This window comes from Oryctolagus cuniculus, chromosome 9, assembly GCF_964237555.1.
Source record: "Oryctolagus cuniculus chromosome 9, mOryCun1.1, whole genome shotgun sequence".
Lineage (NCBI taxonomy): Eukaryota > Metazoa > Chordata > Mammalia > Lagomorpha > Leporidae > Oryctolagus > Oryctolagus cuniculus.
The window spans coordinates 106258518-106278614 of record NC_091440.1 but is presented as its reverse complement, the minus strand read 5'-3'; the positions used below and the strand labels follow the sequence as shown (position 1 = coordinate 106278614).

Genomic DNA, 20097 nt, shown 5'->3' with positions numbered 1-20097 from the left:
GAGAGCCGAGACCCCCGCCAGGACGGCCCCGGAGCTGTGGGCGCCGGCTCCGGAGCGGGAACTACCAGGCCGCGACCTCCCCCACTGCCCAACCCAGGGGGCGCGGCCAGCGCTTTCGGGCCCCCGCGGCGGGGAGGGGAGGGGACCGAGGCTCCCTGAATCCCGAGAGGGCGCCCGTGGCCCGCGGGCCGCGTTCTGGCTTCTGGGGCTCCTTCCAATTCTGAGGCTGGGGATCCAGGCGGGGGGCGGACCCTCCAGGCCCCGCGTCCCCGCTGCCGAGTGGCCCGGTCACCCCTTTTCCACGCGCTCTTCCCTCTCCCCCGGCGCGGCCCCGCCGCTCCCGGTCAGGCCCCGCCCCCACGGCCAGCCCCACCCCGCGGCGCCGCCGTTCCCGGGCAGGCCCCGCCCCTGCCGCCAGCCCCGGCCCCGCCCCCCGTTTCCGCTGGCGGCGGCGGCGGTGCCCGAAAGCGAGCGGAGCGGGGACCCCACGTTCCTGTGGGTGCGGTGAGTACTGCCCTCCTCGGGGTGGGGGGGGCGCGGGGCGGGGCTCAGGGGCGTGCAAAGTTGAGGGGCTCCGGCCGACCCCCGGTGGGCGCGGCTGTCCCCGACACGGTACAGAGAGGGGGGGAGCGGCTGGGGACGCCGGGGTAGGGGCGCTCAGGGGGAGGGAGGCAGCGGGGCGGGCGGCGGGCCGGGGGAGGGGCGGTGGGTGCGGGCCCGGCCAGTGGGAAGACCTTTTGGGAGTGGGGCTGCGGGAGGGTGGATAGCCGGAATCCAGGCGAGGGGCTGGGCAGTCTGTGGGACGAGGCAGAGGCCAGGGAGACCCGCGAAGCTGTCTAGGGTGTCTGTGTGTGTGGCCCAGTGTGGTCCCATAAAGGACCCCCAGAGAGGGCAGGAGGGCTTTTGAGCAGGACTGGGCTATAGCCCGCAGGCCCCCCCCTCTCGACCCCCTCGACCCCATCCGGGGACCGCCGCTGGCTAATGAGCATTCGGAGTGACAGGGCTTTGGCACGTTCCGAGGTCGGAGATGTAGCCCATCTGTGCTTTCAAGTTTGGGACTTTAAAAAACTTTCTTGTGGTTAAAAGGAAAAAAAAAGGAGGGGGGGCGGACGAGAAACTGGCTTGTTCTGAGAGTAGTATTTGTACATGTGGGTCTGGGAACTGGAGTCTTGGAGCTCCTCTCTCTCCCTGATAAAGGTAGGGGTCTCTTCTACATCTCTCCTGTGTGGGAGAGGCCTGTAGGGTGGGCGTTTGAAGTGTTGAGGCGTTGTGGGATCTCCTAAGCTGTTCAGCCACGTACCTGTCTCCATGCAGAGAAACAAGGTCATAACATGAGGATGCCTTTTCTGGGGGTGACGCAGGTGTTGCCTCCTCCAGAAAGTTTTCCTGGACTGGTCAGAAAGCCAGGGACCCCTATGGTGATCCCTCTTTACCTGCCAGCCCCACTCCGCCCCTGAAAACCAGCCCTGGGGAACGTGTTCTGCCTGTGTGTTGTGCCGTGAGATGGGTAGTCAGTCAGCCTGCCATTCTGCAGTGTTGGGGGGTGGGGTGGTGGTGGGAGAATTGTGCATAATTTCCAACAATGGACTGCACAAATCATTTATATTTAGCTGAGGAATGCAGCCAGAGAGAGAGAGAGAGGGTCACACCAGCTTCCTACCGCTGGCCTGGTCCTGGCCCGGCCCGTGCAGCTGGGCTGTGGGTTGGGGATGAGTGGGGGAAGAGGACGGGGGTGGGTCACACTTGAAGCGTGATTCAGTTCTGCTCTCCCTCATTGAAGACCTCTTCAGAAGACCCTGAACAGCTGAGAATGGGCCCGCACGGAGTGAGATGGTTTATTATTTTTTTGTCTCACTTAATCATATTTTAATCATCTGGTAGGACTCTTTAAATTGACGAACAGATACTGAATATTAACAGTAAGTAATGTGTATAAAGTCATTTGCAGCTGGCCATATGCTGCATATAATTTGGTTTGATTAGTATGTATTCTTGTGAAGTGTATGTTACTTTGAATTGCCTTTTTATAGATGAGGAAAATGAGAATAAATATTCCCTCAGTGGTTACAAGATTCACGAAGTGCAATAAGCAAATTTGGCTCCAGGGCTTGCTCCTGACCCCTTATCCCGAGTGTCTGCTGCTCCTTGTCTTAGCCTGGTTCCCACCTGTTTGTGCAACCTTGGGCAATTACTGCCCTTTCAAACTCTCCATTTTGGAGGGGACACTGGAGTAAGATGTATCTAGAGGGACCAGCAGGTTAAGCCTCCACCTGCCATGCTGGCATCCCACACGGGCACTGGTTCAAGACTGGCTGCTCCACTTCTGATTAGCTCCCTGCCAATGTGCCTGGGAAAGCAGTGGAAGATGGTCCAAGTCTTTGGGCCCCTGCTACCCATGTGGGAGACCTGGAAGAAGCTCTAGACTTGGCTTCAGCCTGGCCCAGCCCTGGCCGTTGTGGACATTTGGGAAGTGAACCAGCGGATTGAAGATCTCTCTCTCTCCCTCTCCCTCTCCCCTTATCTCTCTGCTACACTGCTTTTCAAATAAATAAAAAATAAAATCTTAAAAAACATAGATGTTTCTAGAATCTATTCCAACAGTGGATAACTAAAAGTGTAAGATGAATGATAGCAGCAGCCAGTCAGTCCCTTAACAAATGTGCCTCATTTTAAAAGAAAGTTTTATTGTGAGAAAAAGTATAATGTAACATTTAGCATCTTTGACATTTTTTTTTTATTTGACAGGTAGTTATAGACAGCAAGAGAGACAGAGAGAAAGGTCTTCCTTCTGTTGGTTCACTCCCCAAATGGCCGCTAAGGCTGGAGCTGCACTGATCTGAAGCCAGGAGCCAGGTGCTTCTCCTGGTCTCCCGTGCGGGTGCAGGGCCCAAGGACTTGGGCCATCCTCCACTGCCTTCCCAGGCCACAGCAGAGAGCTGGACTGGAAGAGGAGCAACCGGGACAGAATCCGGCGCCCATATGGGATGCCGGTGCCATAGGCGGAGGAGTGAGCCACGGCACCGGCCCCATCTTTGACATTTTTAAGTGTACAGTAGGATTAAGTATAGGAGGGTACCTCAAAAAGCTCGTGGAAAAATGGGATTAAAAGTATGAGTTTATTTTGGTGCAAAAATGTTTCCCTATATGGAAACTGTGTAGTATGAAAAGGCATATGGATTTCAAAAATGTTATTGTAGCCAGGTGAATTCCCACCTTCCAGTCCGTCTTCTGTGAATGCCTTGAAGTATACTTGCTTTCATGTGGCCGGGCCATAGGTCTCAGAACTTTCCATCTTGCAAAACTGAAACCATAGGCATTAAACTACAATTCCTGTCTCCCCTCCTCCCAGCCTCTGGCAACCACAGTTCTTCGCTCCGTGTAGTGTGCTTCATTAAGCACACAGTAGGAGCTTTATTCACTGCCGCTCTTCGGGAACTAATAAAGGAGAGTAGTGGAGAAGCAGCAGTGGGAAGCCCCGGGGCCTGAGCTGGCTGACTGGCGAGCCTTCCCCATCCCTGTGTGTGCCCCCAGTGCCAGCTGGTACCGGTGCAGGAATGTGTGAGTAGGTAAGGCCTTGGGCTAGTGCCTTCACCTCCTGGGCCCCAGCTTCCTGCACGCAAGACAAGGCTGACAATACCAAATTCTCAAGGCTGTGGGAAGGGCACTGAGATAATGTATGGGAAGCACATAGCTTCGGGCCTCATACGCAGCAGGTGTGCAGTAAACGGTAGCTGTTATTTATAACCTAGCCAGGGATACTGGACTGATCGGCTTGGAACAAGAGAGGACAAGACTTCTTTTCTTCTGCCGTGAAAGCCCGGGCCTGCTGTGTTGCCATCCCCACTGACTCAGACGGTGTGGATCTAATCCAGGTGCCTTAGCGTGGCACTGGGCAGCCTTCTCCAGCCCAACCTGTCTGTCTAGCTTTATCTCCCACTCTTCTCCTTCCAGGAACCCTTGGTTCCAGCCAGACTCATCTCCCAAGCCTGCTGCACTCATTCTTTCTTTGCCCCTTTGTTCATACTGTCCCCCCTTTCTGGAATGTTCTCCCCCTTTCCATTCTTCCTCAAGACCCTGCTCATGCTGGAACTCTGGTCACGAAAGCCTTCCCTGGCTGCCCATCACAGACGAGCCTCTTTTTCCTCAGAATTCCTATGGCATTTAAAAATTTCTTTGTTGAAGAGGCAGAATGAGAAATGTGGGGTGGGGGGGAGACTCCCATCTGCTTGTTTATTCCCCAAATGCCTGCAATGGCTGGGGCTGGGCCAGGGCCAGGTCAAAGCTGAGAGCTGGGAACTCCGTCCAGGTCTCCTACATGGCTGGCAGAAGTCCAGTCACTGGAGCCATCATCACTGCCTCCCAGGGTCTGCGTTAGCAGGAAGGTGGCATTAGGAGCTGGAGCTGAGTACTGAATCCAGGTACTTGCACGTGGGATGCAGGTGTCTAAACTACCACGCTAAGTGCCCGCTCCTCCTGTGGTATTCTGTCTTCCTTCCTCCTGGCTTTTCCACACTGCCTTGGATAATTCTCTAGTGAGCTCCACAAAGTGCCCTCTGTGTCACATGGACATGAGGCTGTGTTCTGATGCTACGTAAGAAAAAGTACACGTGCTTTTCTTCATGGGGCTTATGTAGTCCAGTGACAGATCAGAAAGGGGGCTCACAAATGACAAAAGTACAAGGTGAGTGGCTTCTGCGAGCAGACTGTTGTGTGGGTTCGAACGTGGATCAGGCACGCTGACCAGGGGGCCATGCTTTCTGCGGCAGCTGGTGAAGACACCGCCCTGGGAGAGCGGCGGCGGGCATTTTAGCAGAGGGAGGAAGGCTGTTTGAGGACGAGCCCTGGGAAAGTGCTGGGGTGTGTGCATAGGCCTGTTGGACTGATGTGGGGGATGCGTATGGAAAAGCTGATGGAGAGAGGCTGGACAGGTGGACAGTGGCTGTATTGTGGGTGGCTTCAAATGTGCAGCCAAGGAATTCTGTCCATCCATGCATGCATTCAAGAGAAATTGAGTGCCCACCGGGTGCAGACACTGACCTGGGCTGGGGAGCCTACAGTCAACCTGGGAATGGGGAAGGTTGAGACAGGGGCCACGAAACAGGGCTGGGCTCAAGGAGAGTGCTTCTGGGGTCTGTGAAGAGGGGAATCGTGGTGGGGACAGCGGCTGGGCAGCTGTGAGGCCTGGGGAAGAGGGAACAAATGACGTATTTTAGAACTAGCCCACGAGCGTTTGGGAATTGGTTGGATGGGGCCAAAAGGAAAGGATGAAGGGGTGGTTGGGAAAACGCGATGCTACTTGCTGTTTCCTGTGGGTGCCCTGGTTTCTCCAGCTAGACAGGCAGCAAGCCGCCCCAGGGCGTGCCTAGACCCTGAACTCACTGCGAAGAGGCACAGGGCGGATGCCTGATGTTCTTCGGAAATGAGTCTTGCAGGTGTAGACTCCAAGCACGTACCCCCAGCAATATTTGCACACGGGCCTGGCTTTCTCCGGAGTCATATTTCCGTGGCACATCACATGTTTCCTCTGTGTGTCCTCACACCCTGAGCTAACTGCCCTTTCAGCTTCTGCTGCAGCTTTATCTGTCGTTGGATGCCAGTTTCCTACTGAGTGTTTACTGCTCCACAAACGTAACTTTGCGTGGGGTAGCAATGAAAACAACAGAGTGGCCTGTTCCTAGCAGCCTGGCGTTGTGTGTGTGACTCAAGCTCATTTCTCAGTGAAGTTTGGGCCACTTTTGAGTGGTCAAAATTGTAAATGTTAAATCTTCCGATGGGAAGCCTCTACCCAAGGGATGGCAAATATGTTGCATGGATACTGTTACTTTTTTAACTGCCCATGGCAGACATCACTAATCGATCACAGCTGTCAGCCCTGCTGGGCCAGAGCTTAGGTTCTGCTCATCATGCTTTAGGCACCCACCACCAGCTGAGTGGAACTGGCACAACAGCTGGCAGCTCTTTGCCGTTTCTGGCCATCTCCATTTGCGGAGAGCAGGTTCTCAGTGGGAGACTGCTGCCCAAAGGGTGGTCATCATTGCTGGACAAAATTCTCCCATGGGTGGCTGCATAGCAAAGTGATGATCCCGTTTTTAATTTTTCTACAGGAGTATCCTGGAACCTCTTCTTCCCCGTCAGCAGCCAAGGTGTGTGCAGACAGTTCAAAGAACACAGGTCAGTGGTTAGTCTGGGTTCATGGTGTGGTGTGGCCTCTGGAAGTCTGTGTGTTCTGAACTCTGGGGTCTTGCCCTTTAACTGTGGGTGGGGGAGGACGCACTAGGTTGCTGACATTTTCTAGATGGTTCTCTGCCTTCCCTCTTGACTTTGAACCTAGGAGCTCTTTCCAATGCGCTCTGGGGCCCTGAAGAGAACCACTCTGTGCCCAGCGTTTCTGATTGGCAGTGGACCCTGTGAGTTCTTAGTTTCTTTCTTGGCCACCCTGATTGTGGTGGAGGAAGCCTAGGGAAGTAGGAGAGGCCAGTAGCTTCCTGCTTCCCATCGGCCTCCCCCTCAGCAGGCCAGACAAGGAGCGGTGGGAATCCGGTGGGAATCCTCGCGGGTCTCCATTCCTCACTGGGGGGCCCAAGGTAGCAAGGCCCCTGGCTCTCAGCTTATCCTCATCTCCGTGCCTCCAGGCTCCTGCGGTCTTGCTGACGGCTGCTGCTTTGTTCCCAGCACTTGCGCAGGATGCCCCTGCTGAGCCAGAGCCTTCAGGAGCTGGGAGGCAGCAGGGTGTGCACTGTGCTGTGTGCACTGTTGCTGGTTCAGGTTCCCTGGGGGTGCTGCTTACAGACCTGGGCCTTTTTATGTTTTAATTTATGTGCATTTTAGCCCGTGGCTTCTCCCTGCTGGGTGATTTGTAAATCTCTTACCTTCTGTGAACTCAGCCACGTGGTCGTGGTCGGTGGAGGAGGGAGGGGCGGCTGGGCTTCCAGCAGGGATCCTTTGGTGGCCCACAGTGGCCCTGAGCCTCAAGTTGTCCTGCTATACTTTGCGCGGGACACTTTGCCCCGGTTCTCGACCCTTATGTATGTCCACAGTGGCTTTAATTTTGTTCTGTTGGACTATGGTGTATGTCTCTTTTTGCCTGCACTACGGTGCCGTGCAGCAGCAATTGTGGGTTGTCCTGCACGGCAACCACGGCCACGTGCCCCGGTCTCGAGTTGGGTGCAGCAGGGATGGCAGCCCAGGTGTTCCGAGTCGGCAGCACCTGCCCTTGCCGGGGCAGACCTGCGGCCTGCTGGGCTCGGCCTCCGGGAGCCCTCTCCAGGCCCCTCCCCGAGCCTGCTGGCGGCAGGAATGCGTGCGCTCCCGTTTTAAGTCTTCCTCCCGCCTCCTCGGGCCTGCAGGGGTGTCTGCTTTCAGTCTCGCAGCTCTGGGATTTGGGGCACTGCCTATGGTTGCTCTGTGCAGTGAGCCAGGCGCAGGGGCCTGGGCCGAGGGAAAGCAGTGTGGTGAAGGTCACACTGCAGAGAAGGGAGGACTCTGGGACAAGGGAATGGCGGCCCTGCTGTGCGCACATCCTGCCCTGCACAGATCCTGTGTGTGTGTGTGTGTGTGTGTGTGTGTGTGTTGGGGGTGGCGTGGGGGAGGTGCCTAGGAGCCTGCCTGGCCCTGGGAGACACCTAGCCTCTGGCTTCTCCAGCCCCATTTAGGCTGATGGCTGTCTCCCCTTCTGTGCGACTTTGTTGAAGCAAGGGACACCTGCGTGCAGGACTGTGCAGGCCCTGTCCCCTCTCATAGCTGCATGGCTTGGCCATTCCTTGTCCTGAGCTTGGGCCTCTGCAGGGATGCCCAACTGTGGGGTGAGGGTGGTCTCATTCCTGACCCCTGGGCCTGTGTGACCTCTGGCAAGGGAGTTGCTGTCTCAAGTCTCTTTTCTTTCCTGTGGGCCAGGGGGCCAGGTGACTGTGGCTAAGGTTCCTTATAGCTCCAGGACGTTTCCCAGGTAGCGTGACCTGTTTCCCAGGTGGGATGACCTAGGCTTGCAGCGTTGGCGTTGGAGGAGGGGCCAGCGGGGGAGCCAGGCCTGGGCTTTGGCTCCCAGGCCTGCAGAGGAGCGAATGGGGTTAATAAGTAAACCTGGTTTCTGATAGGAGTCAGCTGGCAGTGGAGGCTGTTAACAGAAGTGGTCGCCTGTCCCTGGAGCCGGGTTCTGCCGCCTGACTCCAAGCTGTGCTGCGTCTTTCGGGTTAAATGCCCGCCTCCTGCTCTGACTGATGCAGTTAGGAGCTACAGGGCGCCGTGGCTGCTCTCCAGCCCTTCAGGTTAATAATTTCAACTTCAGTGACAGCCGCAGCATAATGAAGAGACTCTGGGTACGGTTCAGCTCTCGCAACACTCAAGCAAAAACCCAGCCTGAGCCTGGCCGGGGCTTCGTGAGCGCCACTCCCTGTGCGGCTCAGCCCGCACGCTGGAGCCAAGCATGGAGTCCTTTGGGACTGTCCTTCCCCTTACAGTGGCTGGCCGGAAGTTGATTATATATAAGATTTCAACATTTTTTGTACCCAAATAAACATTATTTAGTTCCGTTTTGAAGCCCCCTCCTACACTGAATATTCACTTTCTCAGAGTCTCATGATCAATTCTGCCATCAGTGGCCAGCATGTGTTCAAACGCTGGGTCTTGTGCTGGGAGCAGGAAAGGGTGGGGAGCCGTCCAGGGGTCTCCAGGGTCAGGAAGCTCAGTGGACGCCCCGAGAGTCCCCTTCCCTTGTTGGGGAGGCTTGGCTGGCACTGCAGGAAGCACCGAGGGTCCCGTGGTTTCCGGTGCAGGATCTTGGCAAGGCCTTGGCCTCGGCCTTAGTAACTTAGGACCACTGCTAACCCATATAGTCCCTTTCCCACGAATTTGAAAAAGGCCCCTTCCTCATGTTCAAAACAAAAATCAGACACACAATGTAGCATGCGAGCCCTGGGGGCCGTGGCCCTGGCAGTGTGTACACTGATGTCACGGGGTAGGCCTGTTGCCAGTGGACTTGTTCTGAGCTCATCCACTCCCAGGGCAGGGATGTCAGGTTCAGGGCTGGCGCAAGGGCCTTTGGAACAGAGGTCAGGTGGGGAGACTCGCTCAGAGTGGGGTTGGAGCAGGAGGTGGCCGTGCATGAGTGAGTGTGTGTGCCTGTGGTGGGAATGTCCCCTCCAGAGAGGGTAGGGTAGCATCTGAACATAGGACCTATGTCCTCTCCCCTGGGCCCCTGCCGCTGTGAGCAGCCAGGGTTTTAGGGTCCCAGGCTCTCCGGCAAGTCCCCGGGGTGCAGGAGTGGAGCCTGATGGGAGGGCTCCAGGGGGCAGGTGACGAGGGACTGTATTTCTGGGTGTGTGAACCTGTGGAAAGTCATGTTTTAGTTTAGAGAAAATGAGGCCCAGGACTGGGCATGCGATTTTCCACTTGTCTTAATCCTGAGAGATTCTAAGCAGCTTTGTTTAAACACTGGATGCATAGATTACAGAGCCCCGAGTGAGGAAAAGCTGTGGGTTCCCAGGGAGGCAGTTGGGTCTGCAGCCAGGTTTAGCTCTGTTTGACCATTGCGTATGCGTGCGGTGTGCGGGAGCCGGCTGGGGAGGGCACTGCCTGCAGCATCACCCCTGATGTGAGTCACTCACAGTCAGCAGCCTGACTGGTCGGCCCCCACCGAGTGGTGGCTGGGCCTGGCTGTGAGCGGAGAGAGGACGCAGGGTTGGAGCTACCTGTCTCGGCTCTACTTCCCTTGCACTGCTGCAGGGATGGGTGGGAGTAGTGTGGCAGTGGGGAGCCAGGAGTGACAAGTTGGAAGGGACGTGTTAAGAAAACTCATCTTATAGCAGAATTTAAGATGGAGTTTTTTTTTTTTTTTCTCTAAAAGATTTATTTATTTGAAAGGCAGAGTATCAGAGAGGAGAGAGAGGTCTTCCATCTGCCTGTTCACTCCCCAGTTACCTGCAACAGCCAGGAACTCCAACCAGGTCTCCCATGTGGGTGGCAGGGGCCCATTGGACCATCTGCCACTGCCTTCCAGGTGCATTAGCAAGGAGCTGGATCAGAAGTGGAGCAGCTGGGACTCAAACCAGGCACTCTGATAAGGGGAAGCCACCGTTACAGGTGGCGACTTAACCTGCTGCCTCACAACGCTGGCCCTTCAAGGTGAATATTTGAAAAAGCATCTTTTCATAAAAGGTTGCAAAAACAATACAAACTCATTATAATTTTCAAGCATTACACATGTTGTGCAAAGGGGAAAATCACCCAGGATCCCGCCCTTCAGAGATAATCACTGTTAATGCTTTGGTTTACATCCTGTCCTGATATTTTTGTGCTAGACTAGCATGTAGCCGTCCACCTTTTTATCTTGTCAATTTCCACAAATAGAATTGTGTTAGACTTGCTGTTTTGCAGCTTCTCTAGGCCCTCTTTCCACATCAGTGCCTACGGAATGACCTCATTCTTTTCAATAGCTGTGTCGGGTTTGCACCCATTATCTGTGTGGCGTGACAGACGACCCTAACATGGACTGGATTAGCACAACCGCCATTTATTTACTCGAAACTGTGTGGGTTAGCCGTGCGGATCGGGCCCAGCTGGGCTCGCCTGAGCTTATTAACACGGTGGCAGTCAGCCGGTGGCTGTGCAGGGCCTGGGTGGCCCACAGGAGCCTCACTCACATACCTAGTAGTCCAGGCTGTCTCTGGCCGGGCCTCCCTCCCTTCCACGTGGTTTCTCACTATTGAGGAATCTAGCGTTGGAGGTGAAAATGAAATCTGTGAGACCTTATGTAGGCTAGAAGCCGAAGCTGCCCAAATGCAGTAATCATCTTCTCTCTGGTGAAAGCAAATCACAGCGCCAGAAGCAGGAAGGCCATGGTGGGAAGAGACTCCACCCACCTCTGGCTGTCTCATCAAAGGGACGTGTGTACAGGCACGGCAGGGGGTGGATGTGCAAGCTCTCCCTACATACAGAAGGAGAAACTCTGGTGATAGAGCCCACAGATCTCTGGGAGATTGCACCCCTCCCCCTTCTCCAGCCCTCAGCTTGCTCCAGATGGTCAGCACTGGCTAGGGCCGGACGCTCGAGTCTTCCTGTTGGGTTTCGGTGTGGTTTGAGGTGGATTCGTGGTGTTTGTGTGGCAAAGCAGTTTGGACTTTGTAGTCGACTGCTCTTGGAGCTGGAGGGGTCAGCCCTTCCCGCCCCAGCGCTTGGCACCATGGGTGCCCCCTGCTAGTTTTCAGGGCATCTCTGAAACACACGAGCCAGTGAGTGACAGCTCTTGCACAAAGCCAGCTGGACAGTCCAAGTCCAGGCCTCTGCTAGGATTTCATTCATTCCTTTGCCCCAGGAATACAGCACCTGCTGTCCACCAGCCTTCCTCCCCGGGCCTGGGTCTGCGCCATGCACGGGCCATGCCCTTTGTTTTTGGGCACTTGATGTTTGGGCTGCCCAGCAGGTACTGTTTTGATAGTTTTATGATCACTTGCCTTGATAGCTCTTCCCTCTTGTGAACTGCCACAGATGACGGGGAGGCAGGAGGAGGCAGAGGGAGAGCGAGCCCTGGGCTGTTAATGAATCCCCGGGTCCCAGCTGGAGGCTGCTGTCTCCCCAGCCTGGCTCATTCATCAGCTGTCTGTCTGCCGGAGGTACAGGCTGACCCCGCGGAGCCTCACCTTCCCGGCACGCCAGCGTCCTCTGCCTGACACCTGCCGGGTGGTTTGTGCAATCGTCAGGTCGGAACAGCGGCCCAGTGGGCCTTCGCTTCTGAAAACCCCGTGGTGTTTGCTTTTCTGCCTGCTCCCTCTCAACAGCTCTTGGAAAAGCAACATTTTGTGGCTGAAAAGCAGCCCGCAGCTCAGCCTCTCAGCCGTCCAGCTCCTCCCCTCTGCCCTGGGAAACCTGGCGTTGCCAGAGCAGAGCGTTCCGCGGCCTGGCTCCATGGCAGCAAGTCACAGCCCCCCTCCCCCGCAGTGCTCCTGCAGCATCTGGGTGACTCGAGGGCACCGCGCTGTGCTACTGTGGGCTCGTGAGGGTTGATCAGCTTACAGGCTCAGTGCTTGCCAGAGCTCTGTGCTGATGGAAACTTGCAGGGCCGCCTCTGCAGGCCCTGGAGAAATCTGGCATCGCAGGCAAAACAAGAAAACTCAGCAACTCCTTTTAGTCAAGGAATTGGAAAAACTGGATGGAGGTCCACAGCCTGCTCCCACGGAATTTGCTAGCTCGGGGCGTACTCTAGGTGAGCTCCTTCTAAGCAGAGACCTGGAGGCCAGCTCTGATCCTTGATTGCTCTGCTCCTGTCGCCCCTGCTCTGTTACTGGCTGCCCGTGGCTGCATGCTCACGAGTCGTAGCATCAATTAATAAAACGTGATTATCGAGCACTCTGATTCCTTAGGGAGCTGAGGCATCTTTTGGGCCGAAAGGTGAGAGAGCTTCGGCCAAGTGTAGGGATAGGTGCACCCTCGGCTGTTTCTATTTGGGGCTGCAGACTGCCTTTTTCTGTTCTGTCCCATTCTTTCATATTCCCCCAGGACTCCGTCCCACAGCACCCGGGAGTGGGCTCTGAGGGCAGCAAGCCAAGTAGGAAGAGGGGATGAGATTGTTACAGGTGCTGCCTGTATGTCTCTCTGTCTAGGACTTGAAAGAGGGACCTGCTTTTTTCAAAAAAGATTAATTTATCTGAAAGGCGGAGTGAGAGAGAGAGAGAGAGAGAATCTTCTTCCATCTGCTGGTTTACTCCCTAAATGGTGGCAGCAGTCAGGGCTGGACCAGGTCGAAGTCAGGAGCCTGGAACTCCATCCAGGTCTCCCATATGGATAGCAGGGGCCACCCTCAGCTGCCTTCTCAGGCATGTTAGCAGGGAGCTGAATTGGAAGCAGAGCAGCTACCAGTGCTCATATGGGATGCTGGTGTCACAGGCGGTGGCTCAACTGCTCTGCCACAATGCCATCCCCGATGGGCCTGCCTTAACTCCACTGGGAAGTCTCACTGCCTCCCAGTTGTACCGAATTTGACATAAAAGATGATGTTCCCCAGTTTCATCATCTGCTTACCTACTGCCTGTCCCGATGATCCTCAGTTGTGTGACAAATTCCGATGTCCCTCTAGGGACCAGGATTGTCTTCCCCAAAGAGTGCTTACTGGACTGTGCCTTGGCTTCCTGGGATAGCTTTTTAAAGAGGACAGCAGCGGCAGTCTCGAGACTATGTGTTTGGCTTTCCCAGGGCTGGAGGTGACGGGAGGTGATTCTTTGGCCAAGTGAGAGTGAGCAAGACCACCACCGCGTCCAGGCTTGGGGGAGCTGCTGCATGCTCATAGCTGGTCTTTGGCTTGGACGCTGCAGGCTGGGACAGCTCAGGCAGGCAGGCCTCTGCTTCTAAGGAGTGCCCACCCTGGGCAGCTCCCATTCACACTGACCCCGACACATGGGAGAAGCTTTCAGTCCTGGAGTTGGAAGATCCAAGTCATACACGTTGTCTTTTCTGTGAATGCTTTGGAGGCCCCTGGCCTTTGGGAGGCGATAGCAGTTGTCAGAGCTGCTTGCACTAAGAGAGAAAGCCACGGAGTTGTCCTCAGTTCTGGGGGGACTGGATGACAGCCCTGTTTCCTGGGCACACACTGTCGCTGGCTCTGGCTGTGCTCATCGGCTGATGTGGACAGAGTGGACCTTGTCCTCGAGGGCTGTTGGGGAGGGCAAAGAGGCTCTGTAGTGGGAGGCCCTGACGCTGGGGCAAAGCAGAAAGTGGAAGGTGATTCTTTGGGCTGCAGGCCTTTGTCCTTGAGTGGGTGGCATGAGCCTGGTGTGCTACGCTCCTGGCCTGCCATCTCTGTGGGGGAAGGAAGAGCATTGGACAGGCGGGGTCAGCTCTCTAGCTCCCCAGTGAGAGACAGTCAGTCCCTGGGCACTTGCAGGCCGGTGGGGAAGGATCAGGTGCAGAAGCGGAACAGTGGCTCCAGCTGCCCAGGGCCACCCTTGACCTGATGTGAGCGGGTGTGGGGAAGGGAGGTGTGGGATGTATCGGATGCAGATTGCAAGAGTGCCTGATGCACGGTAGGCTCAGAGACATTTGCTGATGGTAAGGAGGAAGGCGATGGTGAGTCACACGAGGGGAAAGAAAACCGAGTCAGCCACGCTTTGAGGGACTGTGGGGAACTCACCCCACCTTGAGCGTGGTTGCCTGACGCTCGGGGGACGTTTGTTCTTGTGCATGCTCTTTCGTCTTCAGGCATCTTCTCTTTTATTTTTTTAATTAATTAATTTATTTGAAAGGCAGAGTTACAGAGAGGCAGAGGCAGTGAGAGAGAGAAAGATCTTCCATCCGCTGGTTCACTCCCCAAATGGCTGCAACTGCCAGAGCTGTGCCGATCCGAAGCCAGGAGCCAGAAGATTCTTCTGGGTCTCCCAAATGGGTGCAGGGGGTCCTTGGGCCATCTTCCACTGCTTTCCCAGGCCATAGCAGAGAGCTGGATCAGAAGTGGAGCAGCCGGGACTCGAACCGGCACCTATATGGGATGCTGGCACTGCAGGTGGTGGCTTTACCTGCTATGCCACAGCGCCAGCCCCAAGGCATCTTCTCTTGAAATGCAGGGGTGGCCTGTTTTCCAGCTGTGGTGCTACCCCTGCAAGACATTTGGGAAGTGAGATCTTTGGGGAGGCTGGGGTGTTGAGCCAACCACAGGCTCCTGGCTGCCTCTCCCTGCGGCACTGCCTCCAAAGGGAGTTCCCAAGCATTTTCCTTCTGCAAACCTTTCCGAATGCTCCGCAGAGCAGAAGGCTCCAAGGGTTGCCCTCCCCGACCAGTGCTCGCCAGTATTTGCTAAGAAGTCCTCACGGGCATCGCTCTGCAGGGTGGGTGGCACAGCCTTACGGAACACCTGAGAAGCCCGGATCTATTTCATGGCAGTGGTTGTTTTAAATCAAGTGTCTGTGGTGCTTACTCTTAAAGTTTTTACTTATTTATTTGAGGGGTGGGGGCTTGGTGGAATCTTATCTGCTGGCTCACTCCTTAAGTGCCCATGAGCCATGAGCCCAATCTGAATCTCACACATGGGTGCCAGGGACCCAGACAGCTGAGCCATCACCAACTGCCCCTGGCTCCCAGGGTGTGTGTTAACAGGAAGCTAGAATTGGGAACAGAGCTGGGACTTATCCAGTTACTCCATTGTGTGATGCGAGTGTCCCTAGTAGTGTTTTAACTGTTATTCCAAACACCTGCCCCTTTAATGCATTCTTCCTTTTTTTTTTTAAATTTTTATTTACTTATTTGAGAGGTAGAGCTACAGACAGAGAGAGACAGACAGAGAGAAAGGTCTTTCATTTGCTGGTTCACTCCCCAAATGGCTGCAACAGCCGGAGCTGGGCCGATCCGAAACCAGGAGCCTCTTCTGAGTCTCCTGTGTGGGTACAGCGGCCCAAGGACTTGGGCTATCTTACACTGCCTTCCCAGGCCATTAGCAGGGAGCTGGATCAGAAGAGGAGCAGCTTTGGACTTGAACTGGTGTCTGTATGGGATGCTTGTGCTGTAGGCAGAGGCTTAGCTTACTACACCACAGTGCTGGCCCCCTTAATGCATTCTTGATTCATGTCTGGACCAAGGCATAGGTGCTGCCATATTCTAAACCCAGTGGTCCAGGGACTGGCCTGTGGCAGATTGTGCAGCCATCCCCATGCATCCTACTCCTCAGGACTCCAAACAGTTTGTGTTTGCGCTGCCCGGAGAGCTGAGTTCCAGGCTCAGGACTTCTGCAGCCTTTGCTGGTGTTCTCTGATGGGCAGGGCTGTCACTAATGCCTCACTTGTTAAACCTCTCGTTGCACATCGTCTCTCTTCCTTTGGGAGAGCTGAGGCCTTGCTGTTCCTTTTGCTGCTGTTTTTTCTGTTTTCTCGTCACCTGGCATCTCTTGGGCACACAGATATTTCTTAAAGAATGAATACTGCACTTAATGATCAGAGAAGAAATGTGTCCCTAATCGCGACCATTTCCTCATGACAGTTGAGAGCGTGTGCTTTTTTTTTTTTTTTTTAAGATTTATTTATTTATTTGAAAGTCAGAGTTACACACAGAGAGAGAGGCAGAGAGAGAGAGAAAGAGGTCCTCCATGCGCTGGTTATCTCCCCAGATAGCCACATGGCCAGAGCTGAGCCAATCCGAAGCCAGGAGCCTCTTCCGGGTCTCCCACACGGGTGCAGGGGCCCAAGGATCCGGGCCATCCTCCATTGCCCTTCCAGGCCACAGCAGAGAGCTGGGTTGGAAGAGGAGCAGCCGGGACTCGAACCGGCACCCATATGGGATGCCGGCGCCTCAGGCCAGGGCATTAACCCACTGCGCCACAGCGCCAGCCCCAATGTGCTTGGTTTAACACCTTGAATTTTCACAGGGTGGGTGCTGGGTGCCACCATTAAGACACTGCATGGGACGACTGCATCCCATGTCTGAATTCTAGGCTTTGAGGCTCAGCTCTGCTCCCTGTTCCAGTTTCCTGCTGCAGATGATGGCTTAAGTGTGTAGGTCCCTGCCGCCCACATGGGAAACTTGGATTGAACTCCTGGTTTTGGCCTGGCTTAGCTCTGACTGTTGTGAGTGTTTGGGGCATGAACCAGCAGATAGGAGATTGCTATATCTCTGCCCATCTGTATCTTTGCCTTTCAAAAAAAAAAATCCACTTTTTTTTTTTTTTTTTTTTTTTGACAGGCAGAGTGGACAGTGAGAGAGAGAGACAGAGAGAAAGGTCTTCCTTTGCCGTTGGTTCACCCTCCAATGGCCGCCGCGGCCAGCGCGCTGCGGCCGGTGCACTGCGCTGATCCGATGGCAGGAGCCAGGTACTTATCCTGGTCTCCCATGGGGTGCAGGGTCCAAGGACTTGGGCCATCCTCCACTGCACTCCCTGGCCACAGCAGAGAGCTGGCCTGGAAGAGGGGCAACCGGGACAGAATCCGGCGCCCCGACCGGGACTAGAACCCAGTGTGCCGGCGCCGCTAGGCGGAGGATTAGCCTAGTGAGCCGCGGCGCCGGCCAAAAATCCACTTTTGTAATTGTGGGAGTTTGAAGTCTCTAGGGGAGGAGGCAGGGTTGTTGGAGCTTTTTCTTCTTATTTATTTATTTTTTTTTTATTTGAAAGTCAGAGTTACACAAAGAGAGGAGAGGTGCAGAGAGAGAGAGAGAGAGAGAGAGGTCTTCCCAGATGGCTGCAGCGGTTGGAGTGGCACTGATCCGAAGCCAGGAGCCAGGAACTTCTTCCGGGTCTCCCACACAGGTGCAGGGGCTCAAGGACTTAGGCCATCTTCTACTGCTTTCCCAGGCCATAGCAGAGAGTTGGATTGGAAGTGGAGCAGCCAGGACACAAACTGGCACCCATATGGAATGATGGCACTCCAGGTGGCGGCCTTACCCACTATGCCACAGTGCCGGCCCCATGGAGCTTTTTATGAAAGTGCTCTCGGCTTTGGGAGTGAGGGTTAAGCTACCTTCCCAAAAGAGATAGAGGAAGGCAAAGGAAGAGGCGCCCACTGGTTGGAAGTTCCACACTTGGGGAAACTGAGGCAGATTTCCTAGTACATCCGGAAGTGAGCAGAGGCAGCCAGATGCAGGCTTCCTAGATCCTGGCCTGGATCGTGCCTCTTCTCTCTCCTCCCTCAGCCAGGCCTGCTTCCCCTACCCAGCCACTCCCAGGAGCATCTCAGAGTTCCCCGCACCCTGTGTGTAAGGCGGCCTTGGAGGAAAACACGAACCCAAAATGGCCAGATCTGTGCGGACTTGGGAGAGGCACGTGTGGGGTTATTTTGGGTCAGGTGGGCCGGGCTCAGATTTCTCTGGCATTCCTGGCCACTGGCCTCTCAGAACTGACCAGAATGGAAGGACGATAAGAATCGAGGCTCCAGGAATAGCCCAAGAATTTGCTCATTCTTAACCCTGGGAAGAGGTGCTGCCCTACCCAGAGCCCACACAAAGATGGGGCTGAGGGAGGGTGACTGTCGGGGGAGGAGGAGAAGGAAAGTCCAAAACAACTTCCTCTTCCTCTCCTTCCTGCCTGGAGGAGGTGGGGGCAAGCACAGTGCCTGGCCCAGGGCCAATCTGATAGGGACCAGGACTTAGAGCCCAGAGGAATGTCTCTTCCAGCCCGGCCCCTGCCTCTTGGGGAGTTGCCTGGTGGTCTCTGTCTTAGGCAAGGGCCCCATGGCTTGGCTTCCAGACCTCAGGGAGCTCTCGTCCCAGACTCCCTGGTTGTGCAGTGCATATGGGGGAAATGCCAGGGGAGCAGCCACTCTGTGGTGGTTCAGGCCTCTGCGATGCCGGGAGGCCCTGTTTGCCCTGGAGGAGCTGCGGTGGACACGGGTGTGCATACTCCAGCCACCGTCCAGAGCAGTGCAGAGTGCCAGAGGGCAGGTGGACTGTGGCAGGCAGAGTGGGTCCGTGAGAAGAGTCAGGGCCCCAGCTGGTCCTAGGCAGGCCGTGTCACTTCTCTGGGCGTCAGAGGTTCTCAGGTATAAGGTGCGGAGTTTGTGGCCCTTTCTGCACCAAGGGTTAACTGCTTACAGGCATGGGAGATGCAGGCCCTCCTCGGATGGACTGGATGTTTCTGTTGCCCCTGTCTCGGTCCTGACAAGGTCTACTGTTCTCCCGCACCCCACGGAGTGGGCAGCCGAAGGGCTCAAGTGTCCCTGTTCTGTTTGCTGCACTTGTTCGTGGTGACGGTCTGTAATGCCAGACTCCTTGTAGCCCCTCCTCCTCTCCCACCATGCAGGCAGCCCCCCCCCCCCCCCCCCCCCCGCCCAGGAGGGCCTCCCCATCCTGCATTGTTTCATCTGGTGTTTGTCTTTCCATCCCCTCTCCTCTGGTTATACGGATAGTAGACCCTTTCCTATTGTCCTCTAGTTGCCTGTGTCTTGGTGATTTTTTTTCCATCATTTTTCTTTCTGGGCTTCACTTTGGGTCGTTTCTAATGCTGTCTTCAAGTGCACCGATCTTTCCTCCTGCAGCATCTGAATCAGTTGCTAATTAATCCCCTTGAGTATATTTTTCACTTTAAAATACTGAATTTTTACCTGTAGAGGTCCCATTTGTCTTTTGATTATTTCTCTCATCATTATGTTTATGTTTTCCTCTATATGCTTGACCATAGGACTCTACTTATCACACCTGTTTTTTTAATCCTTGTCTACTGATTTCATCGTCACTATCATTTTTGGTTAAGTTCTGCTTTATTTTTCTCCTGGTTATGGGCCTTTAAAAAAAGATTTATTTATTATTTATTTGAAAGGCAGACTTACAGAGAGGCAGAGAGAGAGAAAGAGAGAGACAGATCTTCCATCCATCCACTGTCTCGCTCCCCAAATGGTTGTAATGACCGGAACTGGGCTGACCCGAAGCCAGTTGCCAAGAGCTTCCTCTGGGTCTCCCATGTGAGTGCAGGGGCCCAAGGACTTGAGCCATCTTCTACTGCTTTCCCAGGCACAGCAGAGAGCTGGATTGGAAGTAGAGCAGCCGGGACTTGAACTGGAGCCCATATGGGATGCTGGCACTACAGGCAGTGGCTTTACCTGCTATGCCACAGCGCTGCCCGCCCCCCCTTTTTTTTTTTAAAGAAAAGATTACTTGAAAGGTGGAGTTACGGAGAGAGGGACACATACACACATACACAGAGAGAGAAAGAGGGGGAGGGAGGGAGGGTGGGAGAGAGAGAGGTATCTTCCGTCTGTTGGTTCATTCCCCAGATGGCTGCGACATTCAGGCTAGGCTGAAGCTAGGAGCTTCATCCGGGTCTCCCGTGTGAGTGCAGGGGCCCCAGCACTTGGACCATCTTCTACCGCTTTCCCAGGTGCATTATCAGGGAGCTGGATCAGAAGTGCAGCAGCTGGAACATAAACTGGCATACGTATGGAATGCTGGCATTGTGGCGGCTTAACCCTACTGCGCCATGTTTTTATTTAACTCAAGGGCCATGTTTTTCAGCTTCCTTGAGAGCATGCCAATTTGATTGGTTGCTGGACATTGTGAGTTTAATGTTGAATGGTGCTGGGTTTTGTTGTGTTTCTCTGAATAGGATTGTACTTCATCCTGACATGCATTTAAATTACTTGGGATCAGTTTCATGTGTTGAGGTTTGTTTTTAAGCTTTGTTAGGGTGGATCTAGAGCGGAC

General features: G+C 54.8%; 1 protein-coding gene across 3 annotated transcripts in view; it reads left to right on the top strand.

The window, feature by feature from the left end:
* Positions 1-376: 376 nt before the first annotated feature.
* The window catches only part of TSPAN9 (tetraspanin 9), a 197548-nt gene continuing 177827 nt past the window's right edge, over positions 377-20097 (top strand). The window contains exons 1-2 of one of the 3 annotated variants that reach the window (XM_070049361.1): positions 415-504; positions 6105-6143. The gene's annotated coding sequence lies outside the window, so the exon portion shown is untranslated. Of the gene's footprint in view, positions 505-6104; positions 6172-20097 lie in introns of all 3 variants that reach the window. The other 2 variants (XM_070049360.1, XM_070049362.1) reach the window with 2 other exon arrangements.